At 38.5% G+C, this 17,748-nt stretch overlaps 1 protein-coding gene across 1 annotated transcript in view; it reads right to left on the bottom strand.

The window, feature by feature from the left end:
- The window catches only part of gmnc (geminin coiled-coil domain containing), a 61,107-nt gene that overhangs the window by 43,081 nt on the left and 278 nt on the right, over positions 1 to 17,748 (bottom strand). The gene's annotated exons all lie outside the window — the stretch shown is intronic.

Raw genomic sequence — 17,748 nt, 5'->3', positions numbered from 1 at the left:
CATTAAGAAAAAAATGAATAAAACTCGGACGAATATATACATTCAACATATAGTACATAAGTACTGTATTTGTTTATTATGACAATAAATCCTCAAGATGGCATTTACATTATTAACATTCTCTCTGTGAGAGGGATCCACGGATAGAAAGACTTGTGACTTTGTATATTGTGACTAAATATTGCCATCTAGTGTATAGAAAGACTTGTGACTTTGTATATTGTGACTAAATATCGCCATCTAGTGTATTTGTTGAGCTTTCAGTAAATGATACTGAAGGTCATGCCCAATGCATGATGGGAAGTGGAACCATGACAAGTAATTCTTAAAGGATAAATGTGACTTTGTATATTGTGACGAAATATTGCCATCTAGTGTATTTGTTGAGATTTCAGTAAATGATACTGCAGCCATTTAACTGTTCTGCCCAAATGCATGATGGGAAGTGCAACCATGACTGTGCGTAGGGGCACCAATTGATATATCTTCTCTGCGCTGGGAAAGAATACAGGGTGTTAAGAAAATGATCAACTACTAACTTTCTTCCCCACATTGCTTCCCACGATAGTTTTTAATTGCTGAAGAGAGGGATTGTAAGGCTTTAACCAAATAAAAAAAGGTTCCAAAGGTTGCGATGTTATTAATTGCTGAGAGAGGGATTGTAAGGCTTTAACCAAATAATAAAAAGGCTCCAAAGATTGTCAAAATTCTCTCTACTCATTGTACGCTGCCTTTTAGCTCTATATACAGGTACAGTGCCTTGCAAAAGTATTCGGCCCCCTTGAATCTTGCAACCTTTCACCACATTTCAGGTTTCAAACATAAAGATATAAAATTTAATTTTTTTGTCAAGAATCAACAACAGGTGGGACACAATCGTGAAGTGGAACAACATTTATTGGATAATTTAAACTTTTTTAACAAATAAAAAACTGAAAAGTGGGGCGTGCAATATTATTCGGCCCCTTTACTTTCAGTGCAGCAAACTCACTCCAGAAGTTCAGTGAGGATCTCTGAATGATCCAATGTTGTTCTAAATGACCGATGATGATAAATAGAATCCACCTGTGTGTAATCAAGTCTCCGTATAAATGCACCTGCTCTGTGATAGTCTCAGGGTTCTGTTTAAAGTGCAGAGAGCATTATGAAAACCAAGGAACACACCAGGCAGGTCCGAGATACTGTTGTGGAGAAGTTTAGAGCCGGATTTGGATACAAAAAGATTTCCCAAGCTTTAAACATCTCAAGGAGCACTAAGCAAGCCATCATATTGAAATGGACGGAGCATCAGACCACTGCAAATCTACCAAGACCCGGCCGTCCTTCCAAACTTTCTTCTCAAACAAGGAGAAAACTGATCAGAGATGCAGCCAAGAGGCCCATGATCACTCTGGATGAACTGCAGAGATCTACAGCTGAGGTGGGAGAGTCTGTCCATAGGACAACAATCAGTCGTACACTGCACAAATCTGGCCTTTATGGAAGAGTGGCAAGAAGAAAGCCATTTCTCAAAGATATCCATAAAAAGTCTCGTTTAAAGTTTGCCACAAGCCACCTGGGAGACACACCAAACATGTGGAAGAAGGTGCTCTGGTCAGAGGAAACCAAAATTGAACTTTTTGGCCACAATTCAAAACGATATGTTTGGCGTAAAAGCAACACAGCTCATCACCCTGAACACACCATCCCCACTGTCAAACATGGTGGTGGCAGCATCATGGTTTGGGCCTGCTTTTCTTCAGCAGGGACAGGGAAGATGGTTAAAATTGACGGGAAGATGGATGCAGCCAAATACAGGAACATTCTGGAAGAAAACCTGTTGGTATCTGCACAAGACCTGAGACTGGGACGGAGATTTATCTTCCAACAGGACAATGATCCAAAACATAAAGCCAAATCTACAATGGAATGGTTCAAAAATAAATGTATCCAGGTGTTAGAATGGCCAAGTCAAAGTCCAGACCTGAATCCAATCGAGAATCTGTGGAAAGAGCTGAAGACTGCTGTTCACAAACACTCTTCATCCAACCTCACTGAGCTCGAGCTGTTTTGCAAGGAAGAATGGGCAAGAATGTCAGTCTCTCGATGTGCAAAACTGATAGAAACATACCCCAAGCGACTTGCAGCTGTAATTGGAGCAAAAGGTGGCGCTACAAAGTATTAATGCAAGGGGGCCGAATAATATTGCACGCCCCACTTTTCAGTTTTTTATTTGTTAAAAAAGTTTAAATTATCCAATAAATTTTGTTCCACTTCACGATTGTGTCCCACTTGTTGTTGATTCTTGACAAAAAATTAAAATTTTATATCTTTATGTTTGAATCCTGAAATGTGGCGAAAGGTTGCAAGGTTCAATGGGGCCGAATACTTTTGCAAGGCACTGTAAAAGGACGCGTTTAAAGGCAAGGCAAATTTATTTATATAGCACAATTCAACACAAGGCAATTCAAAGTGTTCAAAGATTGAACGTGACAGTGCGTGAGTGGGTCGTGCAGCGCATGCGTTAAATTATTTAATTACCTCTGTTAACGCAATAGATTTGATAGCCCTACTTTAAGCCAAAACTACTCTGGATGAGTGTAAGACATTTTGTCTGTAACATTAAATACAATTAGAAAACAATTTAAATAAAAAAAATTAGGGCTGTCAAAATTAACGCGTTAACGGGCGGTAATTAATTTTTAAAATTAATCACGTTAAAATATTTGATGCAATTAACGCACATGTCCCGCTCAGACAGTATTCTGCCTTTTGGTTTTACAGCAAGGCTTTTTGTGCTGTCTAACAGCGAACTCTTGTGGTCGCTTTGCGACATGGTTTGTTGTTTTCTTGCCAGTTCAGTATGGCTGCACGACGTCTTGGGCTGACGCCTACGTTGTAATGTTGTGCTTATATGATCCTTGGACAAGATTTGTCCGTAAGTATGGTTGTTGTAAAGAATGTACATATTATGTTAGTAAGCGAAATGTTACATTTTTTGTATGAGACGCTTTTGTGTTTAGTGAACCGGTATAGCGTGCTAAGCTAACGTTGTTGCTAATGCAATGCTTGTGTACTTTTTTTTTGTAGTTTTACGACGGTCTAAAGAGGACAATGGTTTGAGGCCATTTTATTGATAAATCAGATGGAAAAGAAAGAAGTCTGATTATTAAGGCGTCGTTCACTGGCTGTCTAGCTTTGGAAAAAGTAGACGCTTCGGAGTGAGGACAGCATAGACAGATTTAAATGACAGTAGAGTGAAATTCCCACTACAGTCCTTATGTACCGTATGTTGAATGTATATTTCCATCTTGTGTAATATATATATATAATTTACAGAAAAATATGGCATATTTTATAGATGGTTTGAATTGCGATTAATTGTGATTAATTACGATTAATTAATTTTTAAGCTGTAATTAACTCGATTAAAAATTTTAATCGTTTGACAGCCCTAATATATATATATATATATATATATATATATATATATATATATATATATATATATATATATATATATATACACACACAGTATATACAGTGGGGAGAACAAGTATTTGATACACTGCCAATAACATTGGCATTGGGTATATATATATATATATATATATATATATATATTAGGGCTGTCAAAATTATCGCGTTAACGGGTGTTAATTAATTTTTTAAATTAATCACGTTAAAATATTTGACGCAATTAACGCAGATGCCCTGCTCAGACATATTTAAATGACGGTACAGTGAAACGCTCACTTGTTAATTGTGTTTTATGAAGTTTTGCCGCCCTCTGCTGGCGCTTGGGTGCGACTGATTTTATAGGCTTCAGCACCCATGAGCATTGTGTAAGTAATTATTGACATCAACAATGGCGGGCTACGAGTTTATTTTTTGATTGAAAATTTTACAAATTTCATTAAAACGAAAACATTAAGTGGGGTTTTAATATAAAATTTCTATAAATTATTCTAACATTTTTCTTTTAAGAACTACAAGTCTTTCTATCCATGGATCGCTTTAACAGAATGTTAATAATGTTAATGCCATCTTGTTGATTTATTGTTATAATAAACAAATACAGTACTTATGTACCGTATGTTGAATGCATATATCCATCTTGTGTCTTATCTTTCCATTCCAACAATAATTTACAGAAAAGTATGGCATATTTTATAGATGGTTTGAATTGCGATTAATTGCGATTAATTACGATTAATTTTTAAGCTGAAATTTACTCAATTAAAAATTTTAATTGTTTGACAGCCCTAAAAAAAAAAATATATATATATATATATATATACAGTGGTACCTCTACATACAAGTTAATCCGTTCCAGGAGCTTGTTTGTAAGTCGAAATGGTCGTATGTCGAGCAGGATTTTCCCATAGGAATACATTATAATTCCATTAATTCGTTCCACAGCCCAAAAACCTGCACTAAATCCTTAAAAAATACTGCTGGTACTATTACAAATGGCAATTACATGTAGCAAAACAAATAAATAATAAATAAAAATCGGATTAATAATATAATAATAATAATAATTCCTGTAATAGTGTAACGAAACGGGTTCTAATAAGGCGGACGTTTTTTTCTGTACCTGAAGGCACCGCGGCGCTGACGTGACAAAGAGGGAGGGGAGCGGGTGAAAGTTTACTTTCGCTTTCAATGCTTTCTTGAGAACATCGTCAATTGCGGCAGACAGCAGGCGTTTTGTGTTGAATAAGTTGTGAAAGAAATGATGAAAACGTGGCGAAGCTGGCGATTTCTCTGGAGATGTTACCACAATAAGAATTGTCAGCTCGACTTATAAAGACTGGCGAACGATGGTCGGAGGAGGACCGTGGAGATGTATTGTTGAGCCATTTCACGGATGCCCGCCCTACGCTCATATTTTTCTGTCATTTGCATCTTCATTTAGAAGGTAAGCGTCAACTTTTTCCTTGTTTCACCACCTGTACCAACCTTTTCTGAAACCTGTGTTGATTTGTCACACAAGAAAATCCGCCGTGCATTCGTCTGCGGTGCTGCCATTGTCGTCGTATTTCGAGCATGTCATCGGATGTAGAAACAAATGGCGAGTCAAATTTTACGTCAGATGTCGAAAAGTTCGTGTGTCGAAGCGATCGTATGTAGAGGTACCACTGTATATATATATATTTAAAAAAGGCATATCCGATATTTTTTTGCCGATTCCGATACTTTGAAAATGATGTGATCGGATCTTTAGGTTAAATGCTTGGTGTAAAGAAATCAACTGTGGGAGCAATTATTAGAAAATGGAAGACCTACAGGACCACTGACAATCTCCCTCGATCTGGGGTTCCATGCAAGATCTCACCCCGTGGCGTCAAAATGATCAGAACGGTGAGCAAAAATCCCAGAACCACACGGGTGGACCTAGTGAATGACCTACAGAGAGCTGGGACCACAGTAACAAAGGCTAGTATCAGTAACACAATACGCCGCCAGGGACTCAAATCCTGCACTGCCAGACCTGTCCCCCTGCTGAAGAAAGTACACGTCCAGGCCCGTCTGCGGTTTGCTAGAGAGCATTTGGATGATCAGAAGAGGACTGGAAGAATGTGTATGGTCAGATGAAACCAAAATAGAACTTTTTGGGAGAAACACAGGTTCTCGTGTTTGGAGGAGAAAGAATACTGAATTGCATCCCAAGAACACCATACCCACTGTGAAGCATGGGGGTGGAAACATCATGCTTTGGGGCTGTTTACCTGCAAAGGGACCAGGACGACTGATCTCTGTAAAAGAAAGAATGAATGGGGCCATGTATCGAGAGATTTTGAGTGAAAATCTTCCATCAGCAAGGGCATTGAAGATGAGACGTGGCTGGGTCTTTCAGCATGACAATGATCCCAAACACACAGCCAGGGCAACAAAGGAGTGACTTCATAAGAAGCATGTCAAGGTCCTGGAGTGGCCTGGCCAGTCTCCAGATCTCAACCCCATAGAAAATCTGTGGAAGGAGTTGAAAGTCCGTGTTGCCCTAGAGCTGGGCGGTAAACCGAAAATTTACCGTCACCGAAATTCTTCACGATGACCGACGTAATTTTGACCATGTCGGTAAATTCGGTAAATTAATAAAACAAGAAAATAGTCTTTTCATCCCGCTTTGACTCTGTGTTGTTCGTCTATGCTCATTCCCCTTTAAGAAAGCAGTGAATGTACTTACGTAGGGAGTCACGTGATCATCAGGAAGCCAATCAAACAGAAGCCCGGTAAGCTAACGCTAGCAGCTAATGCTACAAGCAAAACGTGATGGAGTGTGGCTTAAGGGAGGTTCGCCAAACTTTCACCCGACATTTAATAGACTCTTGGTGGCATCCAGACGGGCTTTCACCAGCTGTCCTCCCTAGTTCTCACAATTTCCGGAGATGGTGCTTTCAGTGCTTTCTACCGGTAGCCAGGCCACAGGCTAACGCTAGCCGCTAACGCTAGCGACCGCTAGCGGCTAACGCTACAAATGTACGTGATGGAGTCGGATAGCGGCTCTAACCTTGTCGAAACGGCTGAATTTAATGAGTGGATTGGGCATGGACTGCATCTAGCAATTACTATGTCGCGTTATTTTGTATCTGACTGTGTGTGATTTCTCTGATAGCTTTTGTGATGGTAAAGCATTCAGCATAAAGCACAAATGGCCCCAGCTATTTTTCTGTATGTGTTTAATTCTGTGTCATTATTGCTATCATAAAATCTTAAGTGTTTCATTTGCAGAAGATCAATATATATTTAATGTGTGTCTGTCTGTCTGTCTGTTTGGGGGTTCATGTATGTGTGCATTTATTAAAAAATGCACTGGGGGGGGGGGGGGGGGGGTTGTGGAGACCCTGAAACCATAAAGTAAACACTTGTATTGAATAATTATGTCACAGCAGCCATTAACAATAAATTGTCTTTTTGAAGTGTACTGTTCGAGCTGCAAGTCATTTGTGTTACAATGACATGTTTGCACAGGCATATCGATTTTGACAATGTACATTGTTCAAGCCATACACTCTGTTATAAATGCTCATACTTGAATTCTTATTGTTTACAATTCATTTGTATAAACCTAATGTCTAGACTGCATGTACATTTGTTAAATATATCAAATTGAATGCTGGTAACTAAATCAACAAGAAACTGTTAATCTGTATTTCATGCATTGATTCAGATTTTCAAATTATATAACAGTCCGCTTGGACGACTTTATCGTCATTTATCGTTATCGAGATAAATCTGCTCCATTTATCGTGATACATGTTTAAGGCCATATCGCCCAGCCCTATGTTGCCCAACGACAACCCCAAAACATCACTGCTCTAAAGGAGATCTGCATGGAGGTATGGGCCAAAATACCAGCAACAGTGTGTGAAAAGCTTGTGAAGAGTTACAGAAAACGTTTGGCCTCCGTTATTGCCAACAAAGGGTACATAATAGGGTATTGAGATGAACTTTTGGTATTGACCAAATACTTATTTTCCACCATGATTTGCAAATAATTTCTTTAAAAATCAAACAATTTTTTCCCCACATTCTGTCTCTCACGGTTGAGGTTTACCCATGTTGACAATTACAGACCTCTCTAATATTTTCAAGTGGGAGAACTTGAACAATTAGTGGTTGACTAAATCAGGGGTTCCCAACCTATTCCACTAAGGCACACTGTGGGTGCAGGATTTCATTCTTACCAAACAAGATGACAACACTTTTTCCCCAATCTGGTGTTTTACAAGTGCAATCAGTTGATTGCAGTCAGGTGTGGCTTGTTTTAGCAGAAGCCTCATTGGTTCAACTGTCTCTGCTGGATCGGCTGGAACAAAAACCAGGACCCACAGTGTGCCTTGAGGACTGGGTTGAAAACCCCTGGACTAAATAATTATTTGCCCCACTCTACCTCTAGATTCAATTTGCCAGGCCCGGCCCCAAAAAAAATAACATACAGTGCTGGCCAAAAGTATTGGTCCCCCAGCAATTCTGTCAGCTAATGATCAATTTCTCCCAGAAAATGATTGCAATTACGAAAGCTTTGGTAGTCAGTGTTGTTAATCTTACTTTAAAAATGTAATTAATTACAGTTACAAATTACTTCTCCCAAAAAGTAATTGAGTTAGTAACTTAGTTACCTCAATGTAAGAGTAATTACTTGGCAAAGTGACTGGTTTTAGCTTTCTTTTTTTTTTCATTAAAAAAAAAAAAACAAAAAAAAACAGTCAACTTTGCTACGTTTGGAAGTCATTTAATGTTGTGAATCAACCATTAGAGTTGTTAAAATTGTTCCTGTTATTGCATTAGTTCCCTTCTGTCTACTTTCGACATGCGAAAGTTTTAAAACTGTTTCATCATTTAAAGATACTGTAGATTCAAGTCAAGATTCTGCCGATTTAGGAGTATTTTAGATAAAAAGTTACTTAGGCTCAATAGGAAGGTTCCTTCCTGAGAAATCTACTGCTTTAAGATGAAGATGAATCTATCATTTAGCATCTAGTTCTATATACAGGGTGACCCAAAAAAAAAGTTTACACTCAGTTGACTGCTTGTTTAAAAGCCATTGAAACATATCTAAATAGGTTGTCATGCTTAGGTGATTCATTAAGGTCACTCAATGCAGCTGGTAATCTCTCGTCTCTACAATTCCTGTGCTTCTGCTGAAAATGAAGAAAACTTTAGCTGTACCTGAATTGCTGCGTGCCGGTCTGACACCTACTGAGATTGCAGCAAATCTGAGAATATCCAGATGTGCAGTCTACAAAGTTAAAAAGAAGCTGAAAGATACTGGAACAGCCTCACGAAAACCTGGGTCTGGAAGTGCCGATCTGTGCGGACCAAAAAGTTGATTGACAAGGTGATATGTGGCCACCCCAGAGTCCAGATCTCAATCCTCTGGATTATAGCATATGGGCAACTGTGGAGGACAGTGCCTGTAAGAAGCCACAAACTTCTGTGGCAGCCTTGGAGAGGTCCAGTGTTAGATCTTGGGAAAAGATGACAGCATCCTACATAAAGAAGACCTGTCAAGCGTTCCGCAGGCGCCTGGAGGCTGTTGTGACACTTAAGGGAGGACACATTGAAAAATAGAGTGTGCTGTACATGTTCTTTACAATAATGTATAATTTATGATTAAATTCTAATTCTAAACTGAATAAACATGGCATTTAAGTTGTATTATGGCAGTGTAAACTTTTTTTTGGGTCACCCTGTACATGTGATATCTACTGTAGCATCATGTGGGTGTAGTTTGTAGGCCATCGGCTGCAGTCAGTTATTATTGGAGCCACCTAGAAACGTGTTTGCAATGGCGTCACAACTCCCTTTCTTCTTCTCCACTCCCGCTCTGCTTTCTCTGTAAGTCCGCGTCTCTTACTTTTCTCGCATCATTCAACCAACGTAGTTACGCATCGTAACGCAAGCCTTTACGTCCTCATTAACAGAGTTGCTAAGATGAGGAAATTACTTAATTAGATTACTCACTACTGAAAAAAAAATAACGCTGTTAGTAACAGCATTATACTCTAACGCCGTCATTAACAACACTGTTGGTGGGAATATCTTTTTTACTTTTGCTTGCAATAAAAAACACAAAAGAGAATGGGAAAAATATTAAATCATTATCATTTTACACAAAAGTCAAAAAATGGGCCGGACAAAAGTTTTGGCACCCTCAGCCTAATACTTGGTAGAACAACCTTTAGACAAAATAACTGCGAACAACCGCTTCTGGTATCCATCAATGAGTTTCTTACAATGCTCTGTTGGAATTTTAGACCATTCTTCTTTAGCCAACTGCTCGAGGTCTCTGAGATTTGAAGGGTGCCATTTTCAGATCTCTCCACAGGTGTTCTATGGGATTCAGGTCTGGACTCATTGCTGGACACTTTAGAAGTCTCCAGTGCTTTCTCTCAAAACATTTTCTAGTGCTTTTTGAAGTGTGTTTTGGGTCATTGTCTTGCTGGATTACCTCTGAGGGAGACCCAGCTTTCTCACACTGGGCCCTACATTATGCTGTAAAATTTGTAGGTAGTCTTCAGACTTCATAATGCCATGCACACGGTCAAGCAGTCCAGTGCCAGAGGTAGCAAAGCAACCCCAAAACATCAGGGAAACCCTACCATGTTTGACTGTGGGGACCGCGTTCTTTTCTTTGAAGGCCTCTTTTTTTCCCTGTAAACTCTATGTTGATGCCTTTCCTACAAAAAAGCTCTACTTTTGTCTTATCTGACCAGAGAACATTCTTCCAAAACATTTTTGGCTTTCTCAGGTAAGTTTTGGCAAACTCCAGCCTGGCTTTTTTATGTCTCTAGGTCAGAAGTGGGGTCTTCCTGGGTATCCTACCATAGAGTCCCTTTTCATTCAGACGCCGACAGATAGTACGGGTTGACACTGTTGTACCCTCGGACTGCGGAACAGCTTGAGCTTGTTTGGATGATAGTCGAGGTTGTTTATCCACCATGCGCACAATCTTTCGTTGAAATCTCTCGTCAATTTTTCTTTTCTGTCCACATCTAGGGAGGTTAGCCAGAGTGCCATGTGCTTTACACTTATTGATAGAGACGTCCCGATCGATCGGGTCCGATCAAGTCATTTTCAAAGTATCGGAATCGGCAAAAAAATATCGGCCATGACTTTTTTAAAATATATATACTGTATATTTTTTTTAAATTAAATCGTTTTCTAATTGTATTTAACGTTACAGACATAATATGATACACTCATCCAGAGTCTTTAGTTTAGGCTTAAGGTAGGGTTATCAAATTTACACCGATAACGGCAGTAATTAATTAAAAAAAAAAGTATAACGTTAAAATATTTAACACATTTAATGTATGCGTTGCACGACCCACTCATGCATTGTCACGCTCAATCTGTAATGACGCAGATTTACCTAAATAGAGAGATAAAAGGCAGCATAAAATGAGTAGAGTGAATTTTGGCAGCCTTTGAAACCTTTTTTTAATAGGCTATAGCCTAACAATCCCTCTCTCTTCGAATAGAAATATCATGGTAAGCAAAGTAGGGAAGCAAAGTAGCAATTGATCTTATTCTTAGTACCTTATGTTACTTCCCAAAGCAGAGAAGATATATCAATTGGTATCACTACGCACAGTCATGGTTCCACTTCCCATCATGCATTTGGGTTGAATGGCTGCAGTATCATTTACTGAAAGCTCAACAAATACACTAGATGGCAATATTTAGTCACAATATACAAAGTCACAAGTCTTTCTATCCGTGGATCCCTCTCACAGAAAGAATGTTAATGATGTAAATGCCATCTTGAGGATTTATTGTCATAATAAACAAATACAGTACTTATGTACTGTATGTTGAATGTATATATTCGTCCGAGTTTTATTCATTTTTTTCTCAACGCATTGCCAAAATGTATACGATCGGGAAAATCTATCGGGATTGATTGGAATTGAATCGGGAGCAAAAAAAAGCAATCGAATCAGGAAATATCGGGATTGGCAGATACTCAAACTAAAACGATCGGGATCGGATCGGGAGCAAAAAAACATGATTGGAACAACCCTACTTATTGATGACACTGCGCACGGTAGACACAGAAACATTCAGGTCATTCAGGTCTTTGGAGATGGACTTGTAGCCTTGAGATTGCCCATGCTTCCTCACAATTTTGCTTCTCAAGTCCTCAGTTCTTTGGTCATCTTTCTTTTCTCTATGCTAAATGTGGTACACACAAGGGCACAGATCAGAGGATGAGTCAACTTTAATCCATTTTAACTGGCTGCAAGTGTGAGTTACTTATTGCTATCACTTGTTATGTGCCACAGGTAAGTAACAGGTGCTGTTAATTACACAAATTAGGGAAGCATCACATGATTTTTAAAAGGGTGCCAATATGTCTGGCCCATTTTTGGAGTTTTGCGTAATATAATAATGATTTAATTTAGGGCTGTCAAAATTATCGTGTTAATGGGTGTTAATTAATTTTTTAAATTAATCACGTTAAAATATTTGACGCAATTAACGCAGATGCCCCGCTCAGACAGATTTAAATGACAGTACAGTGAAACGCTCACTTGTTGTGTTTTATGGAGTTTTGCCGCCCTCTGCTGGCGCTTGGGTGCGACTGATTTTATAGGCTTCAGAACCCATGCACATCGTGTAAGTAATTATTGACATCAACAATGGCGGGCTACTAGTTTATTTTTTGATTGAAAATTTTACAAATTTTATTAAAACGAAAACATTAAGAGGGGTTTTAATATAAAATTTCTATAACTTGTACTAACATTTATCTTTTAAGAACTACAAGTCTTTCTATCCATGGATCGCTTTAACAGATTGTTAATGTTAATGCCGTCTTGTTGATTTATTGTTATAATAAACAAATACAGTCCTTGTTGAATATATATATCCATCTTGTCTTATCTTTCCATTCCAACAATAATTTACAGAAAATATGGCATTTTTTATAGATGGTTTAAATTGCGATTATTGCGATTAATTACGATTAATTAATTTTCAAGCTGTAATTAACTCCATTAAAAATTGTAATAGTTTGACAGCCCTAATTTAATTATTTTTCCATTCTCTTTTGTGTTGATTCATCGCAAGCAAAATCATTGTAGATATTACTACCAAGACATTTGTAATTGCAATCATTTCTGGGAGAAATTGAGCATTATCTGTCAGAATTGTAGGGGTGCCAATACTTTGGGCCAGCACTGTATATATTTTAAAACATTTTATATTTTACCAAAACACTGTAGATGCTATTGTTTCTAAATATAAATGAATAACAAATTATCCTTTTCACACTTGTTGTATTTTGTTCATTCAATTTTCTTTAACAAATAGCCATAGAATTCTCAACACTGTTTGCCTCTTGGTCTTCATGACCACTTGTTAGGTAAGATACCAAGTTTCCCTCCAATGAACGTTAATGAATTTTAAGACATGTTGATGGGAACTCATGAAAGAGTACAAACTGTGACAAGCAACCTCCATCTTCCCTACAGATGCACTTGTGCGGCTCACTGCTCATCATCTGTCTGCTGTCCGTCCACGTGCCCGAACACAACGCACGGGAACAGGTTGGAAAGACAATGTGGTGCACCAAGAACCAGAGTTGTTTTTGCAAGCCCTTTTAATTTTCGTCTTTTGGACAAAAATACTTATCAGTCTTAGTCGTATTTTACTATTTTATTACTTGAGTAATTTTATTTTGAAGTAACTCTACTCTTAATTGAGTAAGATTTTTGGCTACTCTGCCCACCTCTGCTCCTTAGTCAAATAAACAAATAATTTAATTTAAACTGGCAATCGCGCTTATAAACATAGTCGGAGTTTGACTTTTGGGGCTGGGGTGGGGGTGGGGGGGGGGGGGCACAACACATTGATTACCTCGAAACACAGTGTCACCAATAAAATTAACTTACAAGAATATTTATAATAGGGCTGTCAAAATTATCGCGTTAACAGGCGGTAATTAATTTTTTAAATTAATCACGTTAAAATATTTGACGCAATGAACGCACATGCCCCGCTCAGATTAAAATGACAGCAGTGTAACATCCGCTTGTTACATTTTACCTGTTCTTTGTTGTTTGGCGCCCTCTGCTGGCGTTTGGGTCCAAATGATTTTATGGGTTTGGGGAGTGAGCATGGTGTAATGACATCAAGAATGGCGAGCTACTAGTTTATTTTTTTGATTGAAAAGTTTACAAATTTTAATAAAACAAAAACATTAAGAGGGGTTTTAATATAAAATTTCTATAACTTGTACTAACATCTTTTAAGAACTACAAGTTTTTCTATCCATGGATTGCTTTAAGAGAATGTTAATAATGTCAATGCCATCTTGTTGATTTATTGTTATAATGAACAAACACAGTACTTATGTACCGTATGTTGAATGTATACATCCATCTTGTGTCCCATCTTTTCATTCCGACAATAATTTACAGAAAAACATGGCATATTTATAGATGGTTTGAATTACGATTAATTAATTTTTAAACTGTAATTAACTCGATTGAAAATTTTAATCGTTTGACAGCCCTAATTGATAATAATAAGTTGAAAATAAGTGTTTTTTGTTTCCCATCATTCTTGACCAAATCAGGCTGCTTAGGCTATACTTTCACCAAGATCATCATCCATTGAATATGGTACGCCCACCGGTGTCGTGCCAATGTAGTTACCCCAGTCAAAAATTGTATCCCCTGGGCGGAGCCACTGCGCTGCACTGATTTGCTTGAGTTCCGTGTTTTTGGTGATGTAGTTATCTACGAGGTTTTAAAACATGGCACATCCATCCATTGTGAGAGAATTTTATTCATGCTTAATATTCATATTTCATGTTTTGTATGCTTTTGTTATGCTTGCATGAGAACATTGTAGCTATGCCTAAATATGGACTGTTATGGTCCTGTTTTTCAACATGCCCTGAATGAATACAAGGGAGGACTGTGGTTCCTTATCATCGTTCTAGCCGGGACCGGTGTTCAAGGTCTCAGCTCAAAGATGTTTTTGTATGGAAAAAAACCCAGGATTGTGAGATGATGAGTTTCGTTTCTTAGTAAGTTTATTTTTACGGTGGGCTTCGGCACCGCCCTTTCAACAGTATAAATGTCCAGCCTCTATTGTACTTCTTTGTACTTTCTGGGTGATCACAGTTCCTGGCTGGGTCACATCGGTTTGTACCCGAGAGCTCTTGTTCATGAAGTCTTCGAAGAAATGCAATCCATGGTTAGGGTTGTATTCATTTCTGTAATCGAGCTATCGAGATAACACTTGTCTTGGAGTTCAAATTTGAGCTTCCCTAACATCCATAAAAAAAAAAAGTTTTTTTTTAACTGTCGTATAACGTAACATACAGTGGGGCAAATAAGTATTTAGTCAACCACTAATTGTGCAAGTTCTCCCAATTGAAAATATTAGAGAGGCCTGTAATTGTCAACATGGGTAAGCCTCAACCATGAGAGACAGCATGTGGAAAAAATAAACGAAAATCACATTGTTTGATTTTTAAAGAATTTATTTGCAAATTATGGTGGAAAATAAGTATTTGGTCAATACCAAAATGTCATCTCAATACTGTTATGTACCCTTTGTTGGCAATAACGGAGGCCAAACGTTTTCTGTAACTCTTCACAAGCTTTTCATACACTGTTGCTGGTATTTTGGCCCATTCCTCCATTCAGATCTCCTCTAGAGCAGTGATGTTTTGGGCCTTTCGTTGGGCAACACGGACTTTCAACTCCCTCCATAGATTTTCTATGGGGTTGAGATCTGGAGAGTGGCTAGGCCACTCCAGGACCTTGAAATGTTTCTTACCAAGCCACTCCTTTGTTGCCCTGGCTGTGTGTTTGGGATTATTGTCATGCTGAAAGACCCAGCCACGTCTCATCTTCAATGACCTTGGTGATGGAAGGAGATTTTCACTCAAAATCTCTCGATACATGGCCACATTCATTCTTTCCTTTACACAGATCAGTCGTCCTGGTCCCTTTGCAGAAAAACAGCCCCAAAGCATGATGTTTCCACCCCCATGCTTCACCGTGGGTATGGTGTTCTTGGGATGCAATTCAGTATTCTTTCTCCTCCAAACACGAGAACCTGTGTTTCTACCAAAAAGTTCTATTTTGGTTTCATCTGACCATAACACATTCTCCCAGTCCTCCTTCTGGATCATCGAAATGCTCCAGAACGCAGAACCGCAGACGGGCCTGGACGTGTACTGGCTTCAGCAGGGGGACACGTCTGACAGTGCAGGATTTGAGTCCCTGGCGGCGCATTGTGTTACTGATAGTAGCATTTGTTACTGTGGTCCCAGCTCTCTGTAGGTCATTCACTAGGTCCCCCCCGTGTGGTTCTGGGATTTTTGCTCACCGTTTTTGTTATCATTTTGACGCCACGGGGTGAAATTTTGCATGGAGCCCCAGATCGAGGGAGATTATCAGTGGTCTTGTATGTCTTCCATTTTCTAATAATTGCTCCCATGGTTGATTTCTTTACACCAAGCGTTTTACCTATTGCAGATTCAGTCTTCCCAACCTGGTGCAGGTCTACAATTTTGTCTCTGGTATCCTTCGACAGCTCTTTGGTCTTGGCCATAGTGGAGTTTGGAGTGTGACTAACTGAGGTTGTGGACAGGTGTCTTTTATACCGATAATGAGTTAAAACAGGTGCCATTAATACAGGTAACGAGTGGAGCCTCGTTAGACCTCGTTAGAAGAAGTTAGACCTCTTTGACAGCCAGAAATCATGCTTGTTTTTAGGTGACCAAACACTTATTTTCCACTCAAATTTGGAAATAAATTCTTTAAAAATCAAGCAATGTGATTTTCTGTTTTTTTTCTCCCACATTCTGTCTCTAATGGTTGAGGTTTACCCATTTACAGGCCTCTCTAATATTTTCAAGTGGGAGAACTTGCACAATTAGTGGGTGCCCAAATACTTATTTGCCCCACTGTATCACCATAACGATATTTTGTCACACCGCTACGGCTTGATTAAAAGTAGTATTAAAAAGAATGCATGTGCATTTGCTGTGGTTTAGTACAATACGTTCATACCCCCTCTGCCAGTTGCAGTTTAATCTAGCTGGAAGCGACTTTGCTCGGCTTCGTCGCCGCTAGAACTCGACCCACTCAGCTGGCTCTCGATTCATTCCATGTTGCACAAGAAAACATTGACTCTTCTTTTAAGGAGTGGCAGGGATTGTAATAGCCCTGTTAAGAGCTTTGCTAGTTTCGGCGAAAACGAAATAGCTTTTTGTCGTTGTTGTGAACTACAGTTCCACACAAACGTGGATCGAGATGTCATTTAGCTTCGAATTTGGAGGCATGAGACACATTTTTAAGTGTCCAAAACTTGCCGTGAGTTGCAATTTCTGATGGGGTGCAAAGTCTCACAGGACACCCGGAACGCACCCTCCCAATGGGTTTCTAATTGGCATCTTTCAAACTAAATCTCTCAAGCCTCAGGGATTGTTGAACCAAAGCCAAGGCAAAGGGCATTAATTGGAAAATAATGAATTTTTTTTTTTTTTTTTTTTAAAGAAAAAATGAATTAAATGTATGTGTTTCGTCTTTTCAGTCTCTCTGTTATTCGACCAAGAGTTTTGCTTTTGGTACATCCCTAGAAATTTCCCCTACTGTTCCGCAACACCGAATTTTAGGGCTCCCCTACTTGTCAAATGCTAATTTAACTAGGGCTGTCAAAATTATCGCGTTAATGGGCGGTAATTAGTTGTTTAAATTAATCACGTTAAAAAATTTGACGCAATTAACGCACATGCCCCGCTCAAACAGATTAAAATGACAGTGCAGTGTAATGTCCGCTTGTTACTTGTTTTTTGGTGTTTGGCGCCCTCTGCTGGCGTTTGGGTCCAACTGATTTTATGGGTTAGTACCATGAGTGAGCATGGTGTAATTATTGACATCAACAATGATGAGCTACTAGTTTACTTGTTGATTGAAAATTTTACAAATTTTAATAAAACGAAACATTAAGAGGGGTTTTAATATAACATTTCTATAACTTTTACTAACATTTACCTTTTAAGAACAAGTCTTTCTATCCATGGATCACTTTAACAGAATGTTAATATTAATGCTATCTTGTTGATTTATTGTTATAATAAACAAATACAGTACTTATGTACAGTATGTTGAATGTATACAGTATATCAGTCTTGTGTCTTATCTTTCCATTCAAACAATAATCTACAGAAAAATTTGGCATATTTTATAGATGGTTTGAATTGCAATTAATTACGATTAATTAATTTTT

This window comes from Corythoichthys intestinalis, unplaced genomic scaffold (assembly GCF_030265065.1).
Source record: "Corythoichthys intestinalis isolate RoL2023-P3 unplaced genomic scaffold, ASM3026506v1 HiC_scaffold_23, whole genome shotgun sequence".
NCBI classification, from domain to species: domain Eukaryota; kingdom Metazoa; phylum Chordata; class Actinopteri; order Syngnathiformes; family Syngnathidae; genus Corythoichthys; species Corythoichthys intestinalis.
Note: the sequence above shows the minus strand (reverse complement) of the source record. Positions and strands in the feature narration are given on the sequence as shown.